The sequence below is a fragment of the Gopherus evgoodei genome, chromosome 10, assembly GCF_007399415.2.
Source record: "Gopherus evgoodei ecotype Sinaloan lineage chromosome 10, rGopEvg1_v1.p, whole genome shotgun sequence".
Classification (NCBI taxonomy): Eukaryota; Metazoa; Chordata; order Testudines; family Testudinidae; genus Gopherus; species Gopherus evgoodei.
Window position 1 is genome coordinate 37,952,201 of NC_044331.1, and position 12,149 is coordinate 37,964,349.

The window sequence follows — 12,149 nt, forward strand, 5'->3', positions numbered from 1 at the left end:
CCCAGACTTTGCACTGAACTGCTCTCACCATCCACCTGACGGCCAGGAAGGGCTGGGCTGGAGGAACAGAGTCCTTCCTCCTGTATCAGCCCAGGCCAGAACAGCTGATGGCGATTCTTGGTGGGCCATCTAGCAGTGGCAGAGCCGAGACCTTGTTCTTCCCAAAACTCACACACGTGGGTGGCTCTGCCTCTGACCTGTTGAGCAAGGCCAAATGGGAGTGGGGGCAAGTGGGGCAATTTGCCCCAGGAACCACAGGGGCCCCACGAGCCCTGGCCCGGCGGCGGTCCGGGTCTTTGGCGGCATTTCGGCAGCGGGGGGCCCTCCAGTGCTGCCGAAGACGCAGAGCGACTGAAGGGCCCCCCCCCGATGCTGAAATGCTGCCAAAGACCAGGACTGCTGCCAGATGAGTACAAGTGCCACAGCTCCCTCACTTTGCCCCAGGCCCCCTGAATCCTGCTGTTGAGTGACTGTGGGCAAGTCATTCCACCTCTCCCTCCCTCTGCTTCCCAGCTTATCTATTCTGAGGTAAGGATAGTCTCTCACTATGTGCTGGCACAGCACCTAGCACACTGCCCTCAGTCAAAGCCTAGCCAGCACTGCAATTTGTACAATAAATAATAATCCTGATCCCACATCCTTCTTACACCCATCCTGTTTACATGTGAAAAGGTACCATGTGCCTCATCTGAAACTAGATTTAACCTGTGAGCTTTCTCCCTTGTTTTCCTGTTTCTGTGATGCACCCCTTATCTCTTTGCGCTGAACACATGCATTTCACAGATGAAGGGGCACAAAGGCACCTTCTAGCTTTGTACCAGGGTTGAACAATCCTATGTCTTGTCCTTCTCCTTTAGGACATTCCAGTACTGGCTTGTAAGAAAACCTCCCTTCCTGTTGCTATGGTAAGACACCCATATGTCCTGATCCTGGCAGTTTTCTTATCTACTTAAGACAAAATTTACTTCAGCTAATCCAAGGGGTCATGAGATATTGGACCTGGGTGAACAGAACTGTGGAGAGAGTATAGTACTACATTCAGTTAATTTCTCTTCCCAACATTTCCAGTAATACTATGCCGAGTAGATATGTATTGGCTAGCAGCAGGGGATAAGCTGTATACTTTGCAAGGATTTTATCCCATGTTTTTTCCATGGCCCTCACTGTCCCACTGCACAAGCTCATGAAGCACTTTTCCCAAATCCCTTCTCTATGCATGACAGATCTGGAGCTGTAAATCAGTCAGTTATCTGCCTTAACACAGAAATCAAAGGTGATTTTGCAGCTTCCACACAGAGATATATTCAGATACTGTCTCTGTAAGATGTGTGTGGACAGTAATAATCCCTCAGAGAGGGACTGGACACAGAAGTGGATAACGAGACTATCCAGATTTAGGATTGTTAATGTGACCAGAGTTTTTGGAAGGAATATAAATAATACACCCTGCTTCACAGTTTAATCCAGTCCCTAACTACAAAGGATTAGGCGAGACCTTCCTGGGGGTAGACCATCCCACATCTGCCAACAGAGGAAGGTGCACAAAACCCTGCTGAAACATGTGGTGCTGGCCATTGCTGGAGACAGGATGCTGCATGAGGTGGATCAAGGGTGTGATCCAGTCTAGTAATCCCTATGTTCCTAACCATCCACGGGTCATACACACACACATGCACCGCTGTCGAAAGCTTTCCTCCCGGTCAGCCTCTCGGGGCCTATTTCTCCACTGCCTTGCAGCTGGTGTCATCACTTCCTCCTCGGAGGAGGAGCTTCTGCACAGCCTGTCTGGGGAACTCTCTGCTGCTTTGTACTGTTGCAAGCGATGACACAAGGGGCTCAGCCATGGAGAATCACACTCGCAGTTAGAAGGTAGCAGCTTCAGGCTCCCCACAACACCAGACCCAGAGAAGCTCCCCTTCATGCTCCCCTCTACAGTGCACCCTGCATGAGCACACGCAGCCCAGCATCAAACCAAGGCAGCTCAGCAGCATATAGTAACTGCTGGGCTGCCCAAGGGGTGGCTAGGTGAATCTGCTCTGCCATCCCTCAGAACAAGCAGCTGGGCTGAGCTATAAATGCACTGGGCACCCTGGCTGCACTGTGACGGATGGGCACTAGGGAGAAAAAAAAAACAGGGTGTTCTTAACTCTAGGTAAAATCCTAGTGAAGACAGCAGTTTGCACACAAGTTACCAAGTCGAGTTAGAAGACTAGATTGCCTATAGGCTAACAACCATCTATGGCAGGAAAACAGTCTTTATCCAGTATTTGGTCCTGCCATGAGGGCAGGGGACTGGACTCGATGACCTCTTGAGGTCCCTTCCAGCCCTACAATCTATGAATCTATGAATCTCAAACTGCTAAGTATTGTTAACTGCCTGGATTTTGCCTTGAGTTAAGAACACCCCTTTTTCCTCATGAAGACAAGGCATTAGCACCCCAAAAGTGCATGCAAGCAGTCCCTCTAAAATCTACCCAGTGCAGAGGGCTGACAGGAGGAATTGAAAGCAAGTGAGAGGGAAGAGAAATGGTTAGAGAGAGAAGGAGCACATGGGAGCACCCTGTGCTTTAATGATGGGGCATGTGTCCCTTTGCTAGGAGAACAACACTACTAATCTCCAAACAATGCCAGGGTAATGCTCTCCATCTATTCCAGCTGCACTGCACCCCCAGCCCGCCTCCAGCTGAAAGCTTCTTCCTATGCCCTCCAGGCCTCTGCTGGGGGAGAGAAAGCTGGGCTCATTCTGGGAACTCTCAAGAGCTTTATTGAGACAAATTGCAGAAAATTATATCGAAAGCACCTCAGTGGAGCTGAACCAATCACAACAATTCCGTTCCCCCCAGCCCCAGCCCAGCCTCATTAGGGTCTAATGAGGAGGGAGATTGCTGTGGTGGAAGCACCACTACATGCACAAAGAGGGATGCAGGAACATTTGAGTCCAAGTGGCTTACGCTTCATTCTGTCCTAACCCAGCTGCTGCTTATTGTTAACCCTTTCTGTACCAGCATGGTCACCTGAAGGAAGCTGGGGCAGGGGACTGTATTGTCAAGTTGTTCATGGGGGCTGGACTGGATGCACTGGTTCATCATCATAAGGCTGCTGAACTCCATTTCTTATTGGGAAGCAGTGTAATCTAGCAGACAGGGCACTAGTGCAGGACTCGGAAGGTCTGTGTTGCATTCCTGCATTTGCCACTCCTCCGCTGCGTGATCACAAGCAAGTTACTTCACCTTCCCATGGGGATTTGAAAGGGGTCACTAATTTTAGGAAAGGGCTAATCCTCTGGTTTTAATTTGTATCTGTTCTCTGAAGTTGTGTCATTTTTCATCTTTTATTTATTTATTGTATTCCCTGCAATGGCCCATGGCTAGGGTGCTATAGTAACAAACTTCAGACTTGAGCACTTCACTTTTCCCTGTGCCCGTTTCCCCACCCACCTTTCATCTGTCTTGTCTAGAGGGCAGGGGCTCTCTCTTACTAGGTGTATGTATAGCACCTAGCACAATCTGGGTTGGGCCTCTTGGTGCTCCCAGAATAGAAAATCCTCTTCTCAGGTTGCTCACAGGAGCGTACTTGAGCATTCTGGTTTGTTACTGCAGGGCTGTACATGAGGGTTGGGCTTATCACACTGGTCTGTTACTGCGGGCTTGCTCAAAGCCAGGCTGTTCCCTGCCCACTCACCATGATTTTGCATCATTTTATGATCAAAGGATACTCTAAAAGGCGCACAAATATAAGCACTGGCTTGGACTTTGCAGACAGAGAAGATGGGTTAAAATGGAGGCCTTTCTGCTCTGATTCTATCCCCTTCAAAAAGCAAAGCAGAAAGGGAATTCCTGCATTGTTCACAGAAGATTTCACCCATCTACACACTTCCTACTCCCCTCTATGATCCCCTGCAAGTCCTGGATGGTGCAGCCACAGGCCAACACATCACAGAGCTGTAGACACACACGCCAAACCTGGCCACCACCTGTCACTGAAGTGAAAGGACTCAAACTCCCACCTAGATGAAGCGAGGGATGTGACAAGACACAAGGCAACCAAGAGGCTCTCAGATGGGGAACAGGGAGGCCTGTTTGCCAAGGAAAGAGAATGAATATGGGTCTTACCTTGAGAGAGACCCAAGAGACCCTGGGTAGGGCTACAGGAGGCTGCAGCCTTTGGCCTTTTCCTGGCGGTGGGCTCCTTTCAGCAAGGCTCTTCTTGGCACAGCAGGGTCCTCTACAAGTGTTGAGGTCCTGAGGATGAGGGGCTGCTCCTTTGGCTCTGCAGATGTTGAGAACAGCTCATGGCCCTCAGGCACAGTAGGCTGAAGTGAGAAAGGAAACACAAAATTTAGCAGCACAATCTGAGCAACATGGACTAATAGTCATGGGGACTTCCTCGTTGCTCATGCTGGACAAATGTGATAATCTCCCCAGCTCAGTTAAGGCAGAGGGAGGTCAGAACCACTGACTCTCACTCTCTCTCTCTCTCTCTCTCTCACACACACACACACACACACATACACACACACACACACACACACACACGGCCAGCTCCAGCAGGACTGCTTCCCTAGGCAAACTGGCAGGCATCTCAGCTCTTCCCCGCCTGTAAGCTGCCACAGGCCGATATACAGCATTTAGCTGTCCCTTGTATTTTTGGTGCCCTGGGTGATCAACCCTTTCCTGGCACAGGGCAGCCAGCACCCTTTGTAGATGCACTACAAACCCACATTCACATACCATCGCTTATACAAGCACAGAAGTCCACCCAACACCCACATACGAACTGGCCTGTTAAGTTAGGAGACCAGTTTTTGTGTACTTCACCTCCCAGTATACAAAGTCTGCCTGCAAAGGGGCAGGGCTGTGAGGAGATTCAAGATGGAAGCTCCTGCGGATGAGACAGTCACTTAACCTGAGCTAGATTCTCCGTAGACATTGTTTAGTGGCTGAGGGGGGAAAAAGCCTCCAGTCAGCCAATCAGAGCAGAGCACATATTTTACATATATATATATATATATATCCAAGTGGCTCAGCAGTACAACATCCCCAGGAAGTTGGCAAGTTGCACCCAGAGCGACTGTCCTGCTCACCCGCCCCTAGAACTGGCTCTGGGAGCAGCCAAGATGGATTTATGAGGGACACTAACCTTGTACCCATTAACACTGACAGCCATGCTCTGGGGAAGGCAGCCTGGGGTACCTCTTCAGGTTTAATGGTCCAGTCATTTAAAACAAACATAGTCCAGCTCCTAGCTAGGGAGATTAACTACCTCCTTCTTCAGAGATACTATTGACAGGCTCTCACAGGCAGGGAAGATATAAGGACATTGTACAATGGCTGTTTGATGGCCTATCTGCAATAAACTGGAGGTCACAGCCCAGTTCCTTGTGGACGGGTAGTTGCATCACAGAAACTGCAGTGTAGCCAGGAGCTCCTTCCACAACTGTTTCATCCATGTCATGGTTTACAGAGAATGTGGCTGGTGACATTAGGCAGCCCAAGTTTTGTTTAGTTGGTCAGGCAGCTGCAGAGCCAGAGAGAAGCACTGTGTCTGCCCATGTCCAGTACCCTCAAGAAGGAATCCTCAGTGTTGACCCCTTTCATTGTATTTGTTTTTCTTAAAGACTCAGATCCAAGAATCATGTTACTACAAGAAACTCTCACCTTTTATTTAAAAATTCAAGTTTCTAGCCCTCACACTGGAGCAGAAAAGCCTGAGAATGTGAATCAAGTGCACCCTAAAGGCTCAGAAAACAGAAAGCAAGAGAAAAAGCAGCCAGATTTTTTCATAATTTTTAAGCCAATCTTATAATTTTGGAGGGGTTCAATTCGTGATTTTTGAATGCTTGAAGCTAGCAATACTGAATCCTCTTTAGATTCATTACAACCAAGTCCCATCTCCTTCCTCACTAAGGACTCCAGAGAAATCATCACAAACAGAGCCCTTGCTAGCTGCACCAAGAAAGAGGCCAAGACCAAGGGCTTGTCTAGGCAGAGGAGTAATGCGCTTTACTGGATGTGGGTGGTGGGAGAGGGTTATTTCTTAAGCGCACTAATGTGTTGCGCAGGAATTGGTCAGTGTAGACCCTGCTGGTGTGCACTAACGGTTCTCTAGTATGTTTTAACATAGTACTGTTTGAAACAGCACTAAATTAAAGCACACCCGCAGGGTCTACACAGACCAATTAATGTTCAAAATATTAGTGCGCTAATCACACCCGGTAGAGCATTCACTTCATTTAAAAAAAAAATTATCAATGCAGGCAGCATTGAATAGATGCAAAGACTAGCAGCCCAGGCGCTAAAGAGCCAGGACTAAGACAGTGCATTAGCCAGAAGCTAGCTAACCCTAACAAGCAGCAAGGAGATGAAAATGGGCGTCTCTAGCTCAGTTACCAAGGGGTCAGTGTGGGGGCCTGGCTCATGTATAACACCAGGCACCAGAGGTCTCGCATTCACCAATAAAGCTCAGCACTGAAAGTTCAACAAATAACAGGGCCCAACGTAACAACATTCAGATGGCCTTGGACCTCGAGTGACCCAATTTGCAAATTAAGAACATGGTTTAATAGAGACAAAGTGTAAAATTATTAGGGAAACAAAGCAAAACAGAGGGATAATGCTTAAAAGAAGAGTCAGAGGGTTATTGCCTGCCTGAGAAGGGGAACGTCCACCCCATAATAAGGCCTAATTTCTTTGAAACCGTCTGAATTGGCTGCAGAGGCAGTCAGGGCTGGGAAGATATTGAGAAGGGGAAAGATCTCAGTTCCAAAGTAATATAGTCATCAGAGGGGGTTGCTTGCTTGTGGACCTTTAGCTAACACACCAAGAACTGAGGGCCAGGAGATCCAGAAGATATCAGCCTGCAACTATCCGTCTTTTAAGAGTAAGGGGAGGACAGAGCCAATCTGCTGCAGGTTCCTAAGTAGGGGCAAACGCAAGCAGCCAGCCATCTCCATCCCTCTGTTCAGGAAGATGCAAAACCCACATGAGTGGTGTTGTCTAGGGTACAGTTTTTCCAGTTATGTGCTGCCTCCAGCTGCAGTGTTTGTCCACTGCCCCTTGGTTAAGCCAAGTCACCAAACTGGTCTGGCTGGAAGCTGATGAAGCTCCCATCCAGTGAGGAGCTTTGCAGAGGCGCAGTGTGCGTGTGTGTGTGTGCGTGTGTGTCACACACACATGGAAATGAGAGCAGAGACTTGCAGCACAGCTATATAGAATAGACCCTCTCTCTGCCAATGAGAGGAATTCTGCCTAGAGGAACACACCAGTGTTCTGTCGCCTACTCAAGACTAAACTTACGGGGAGTCTTAAAAAAGAGCTACTAAAGAACACCACAGATCTCACAATCTCCCTCCAGCTCCTCCCTCCTGGTGTAAAAGGAGATGCAGGCTGGGAAGGATGAGGTGGGACCTGCTGACCTGCCAGCCCTGGAGAGTTACTTACCCCTTTTGGGGGATAGCCACAGCTTCTTACAGAAAAGGCAGCTCGACTGTTTTCTAGTGCATGACAAAGTATGCAAACTTCTTCTTTAGTCACTTTCACCCTAGCACATACTACTGTTTAGCAGCAGATTCATGTAATAGATCTATTTAGGCAGCAAGCGCCCTGAGGCTGGGACCATCTCTTTTCTCGGGTTTTGAATGGCTCTGAGCAGTCAATGTTTAACAAATTAATAATAAATAGCTTGCCCTTAGAAAAATACAATCTCCTTCTCAGACATAGGGCAGTTACGACAAATGGCACTGCTTAGACCTTGCCACGTGAATGGTGTTTAGCTGTGGTCACCTTTTAATGGGAAGGATATGATCCTAGAATGGAGTCAGTCAAGTGTATCATAGTTTAACATCTCCACCAGCTTGCATGCTATTGGGGCAGAGGGAAGGAGAGAAAAGAAGAGATTGATCCAAGCATCTGTAAGTGAAGTCTATTTATGTAGGTATTTTGTAGCAACCTTTTGCAATTTATGTCCTGGGTCTGCTATCCAAGCTCAAATTGCCAATTACGTTCAGCCTTTAGGTTTCACAACATATTCACAAGGTTCAGTGCAGAGACTTGCAAATATTTGCAAAGGATTCTCTCAAATCTCTAGACCTGTGATCCAGTCGCTGCGATTATATTTGCTGATCATGGTCCTTGCACAGAGCGGCAAACAAAAAGCAAAGAATTAAGAATCCATTCCATGCAAGAACATGAACATGCAGCCAGGAGGATTATGTTCCAAGAAGAAGAGAATCCAGCTGACTTGAGTGAGGGCTGAGTAGTTAACTCTTAAATTACTGGGACGCAAGGTGCTCTGGATCGGTTTCTAAGCTGTTTTAATGCCTGGCTGTAATTTCACTAGATAATAGAGAGGCACTTCCTCAATGCAGGCAGGGCAAAGGTGGAAGAGAAGATCCGGTTTAAGGTATGGCTCTCTGCATGTAATCAGCACCTGTGTTTAACCAGTCATTGGCCTCTGCAGTCTCTCTCCGCATCCTCAACCCCACCCAAGATACAATCTTCCCTTTGTCACCTTACAACTGGTTGCTATAAAAACAATGATGATGTCACAGGGAGAAGACAATGATTATTTCAAGTAGGGAACAGATCTTGATTTTATCAAATACTCTTAAAAACCAAAGAGCCAGGGGAACCTGGAATGTAGTGAGGCTGTAGACAGAGAGTCTCTCTTTGTATCTATTGTTGTAGATGATGTCCTTGCAATATGGGCTTTAGTTAGACTGCAAACTATACAGGGCAAGAAATTTAGGCCATATTCAGAGCTGATTCTAAGCGCTTGTCTAGACTGGCACTTTACAGCGCTGCACTTTCTCGCTCAAGGGTGTGAAAAAGCACACCCCTGAGCACTGCACATTTCAGCGCTGTAACGTGGCAGTGTAGACAGTGCACCAGTGCTGGAAGCTACTCCCCTTGTGGGGGTAGGTTTTGTTTTTTGGGTTTTTTTTATAGTTCTGGGAGAGCTCTCTCCCAGCACTGGTGCCACAACTACACAGCCACGCTCAAGTGCCGCTACGGCAGCGCTTTAACGGTGCTAGTGAAGACAAACCCTAAGTCTCATAACCACTTACCAACACATAACCTACATCCCATCTGCTACACACACTAGTTCTGCATTTGGCCTCTGGACCTGACAGCCTAAGGTGGCATCATGGACACACTGAGAGGCTGGAAGAGAAGGTAGAAAGGAAAAGCAGCTCAGGAACGTGCACTGTGTAAGTTTATGGGGGGACCACAAGATTTCCCAGCTCATCTGGTCCATGGCACGTAAATTACACCCAGTTCAATTCCCTTAGCCTCTCCTCTAAGCATAACTCCTTATCTCCATCCCTGCCTGTCCCTAGCCTGCTGTTAAAGCTAATTAATGATTGCTTCCACTGTTTTTACAAGCACCAATTGCAGTAAGCCCTGGGTGTGCATGCACTCTGTAAAAGCCATACAAGAGTCGGTGAGCCAACGTCAACTCTACACACATCAACTCAACTCAAAAATTAAGCTGTTAAATAGAACAAATGGCCCTGGAAGAGCTAGATCTCCACCAGGCAGAAGCTGCAGTACTCTGAGCCAAGTCACTGTCCCCTGCGGGGGAATGAGGGGCTCGAGTGGGCAGGGTTCAAGTTATTACACCCATGCTGCAGAGAATCATTAGCTGCAGCAGAGCAAAGCTGTCTGGATGGCTCAGGCCTAGGCGATCATGAGCCTCTGGGATTAATTCTTCATTGCCATACAGCCCCTTTGTGGGCACCAAGGGGTCACAATGCCGCTATACACCCTCCTTCCAAGAGGAATTCCCCTAGTGCCTACCCCACTCTCCCACAAGAGCTCCCATGACAGGGGTATTCCAGCACTGGCAGGGTGGCATGACAGGGGTTGTTGGCTGTTCCTGTAGGAGCCAGGGCCAGCTGGGTACAAATTAAGGCTACCCTCACCTATGCTGTGGATCGACTGCCAGTAGTCACTACCTCTCAGCAGCTGGGTAATCCACTGGTGTGGCCCAAGGCACAGTTCCACATAAGACCAACTGGCCGCCTGGTCAGAGACTGAACCATGCAGACTAAAAGCCCCTCTCGCCCTGAGTGTGGGTGTGGGGGAGGAGGGGAAGCTTGCACTGCCACTGCCCACAATGTTCCAGGTAAAGGACAAAGGAGCTCAGCCTCCAGCTGGAACCTAGGTCACTATAAACAACAGATCCCTCTGGCTGAGCAGAAAGGCCCAGCTTGTTTGGTCATATGATCTTTAAGCCAAAGCAGCTGCCACCCCAGGGAGAGATTTAAAGCATAATTGCCTCCAGCAAAAACAAAATTAGCCATCTCTCCTGCTGGATGCATTGTCCGGACCCCGCCAGACTCTTTGCAGCACATTTCGCCAGGCAGCAGCAAGCTCAGCCTGAATTCATTCCCCCAGCTGGCAGGCCACAATATTTATTTAACACCTGATTCCGGCTCTCTCGGAGCAATTAACAGCATCCTGCAGTATCTTGGGCCCCCCACTCATGACAACTGCTGCTGCCTTTTCACCTCCCTAATTATTTCCGCCTGACTCCCACATAAAGAGCTGCAGTGACTCCAATGTTCATCCACCCTGGAGAAGCCTCCCCATCCACTGGGAATTCCGCCTTAGGCAACAAAATAGCCAGACAGAAAATACCCAGCATGCAGAGCAGGCAGCGACCTTCAGAACACAACAGCAAACCCTCTGTTGCTGCTTTCCTTTGTTACTCAACAGCTAATCCCCGCGCATGTGGACAGCCAGCCGTTCCGCTCTCTGAAGCCACCATCCAAGTAGTAGATGCTGCAAGATTGAGGGCTAATCTCCCAGAAAGCCACACGTTCAGCCTCCTTCTGGAGGCTGCATGAGATCGAGGACTCAGCTCCCTGAAATCTACCCTCGGCACTTTCCGACATGGCTGTGCTAATGCTGGGACCTAGGGTTAATCCATCTGAAAACTATACCAGCCCCTGACACTGCCGCCCCAGTGTATGGGATTCCAAAGGCCGGTCTCCCAGTCCCAGCCGCAGCTATGCCAACACTGCAACAGGTTCCTTTATGCTTTCTCTCTAATCTCTCACTGTCTCATGTTAGTTTCTAGGTAGCCTTCTTCCTCTTCCCATCTCTAAAGGCTCCGGGGATTCTGATTATTGCAATCCAACCTCAGGATCAGGCAAACCTCTGATCACTTCTTTCTCCCTTGAGCATAAAGGAGTTCGCCTTTGGACAACAGGGGGTTTGCTCAATTTGGTCTGTCTTTGCAACAACTGTGATGCTGGGGTTGTATCAACGGATCTGATCAGCCTGGCCCAGACCCCCAAGCCTCCTCCAAAGGCAATAAAACCAAAAGGTTTCAGCTCCTCTGACATAGGAATTAGGCCATTTATATTAATTTTGCAAGCTGCTGCCTCTCACCCTCTCCTTTCCTTCGCCTGTCTGCTGTCATGGAGGTTTGCAGAGTGGATTAGGTGGTTTTGCCTCTTTCTAAAACCTTCCCTGCTCTTCCCCCTCACTTGGGGAAGGCAAATCGAACATCCCCTCCCAGCAGTCCCTAATCAAGCCAAGTCCTGGAGGACAGTGCAGAGCTAAAGAAATCCACCAACAAGAGCTGATGAAAAAAAAAAACAACCAGGAAGAATTTTGCCAACATTTTTCCCCCCTCCCTCAAAGAGTTTTTGGATAGAAATTTACCAGCCACGTTATTAGAGCAATGTTTTAGGGCAGTTTCCAGGTGGAGAAGTGAATAGTTGAATCCTTAGGAATAAACTACATGCTTTGGACTGTGTTACACCAGCTGAGGATTCGGCCCATTGTTTCTGTAACACCTTTCAGGGCAAAGAGTGCAAGCAGAACCACTGAAATACAGCCACCTCAATGGGGGAGCGGAAGGAGGGGAAATCGGGGACAGGGACTCTGGGACCCAAGTCCTGCTCTTATGGAAAGATCATATGGTCCTTGATGTCTCCACAGCGCTAATATGAAGTTGCCTCCTAAAGACACTGTGGCTCTATAATATTCCCTTCACCTACCGCAGAAGGATGAAAATCTGCGTCAGTTCTGCTGGCATTTAAGCCTGTGGTCACAGGGAGTTTACTGTGTTTTAACCTGATGTTTGGAGCACTAGACAAGCACCTTGCCTATTGTGGCCTCTGTCCTCTTGGGTGAGGT

The 12,149-nt window shown here is 48.5% G+C and overlaps 1 protein-coding gene across 5 annotated transcripts in view; it reads right to left on the reverse strand.

The window, feature by feature from the left end:
• The window catches only part of LINGO1 (leucine rich repeat and Ig domain containing 1), a 494,269-nt gene that overhangs the window by 429,809 nt on the left and 52,311 nt on the right, over positions 1 to 12,149 (reverse strand). For all 5 annotated transcript variants that reach the window (XM_030578570.1, XM_030578573.1, XM_030578574.1 and 2 more), the window contains exon 2: positions 4,113 to 4,312. The gene's annotated coding sequence lies outside the window, so the exon portion shown is untranslated. The remainder of the gene's footprint in view (positions 1 to 4,112; positions 4,313 to 12,149) is intronic.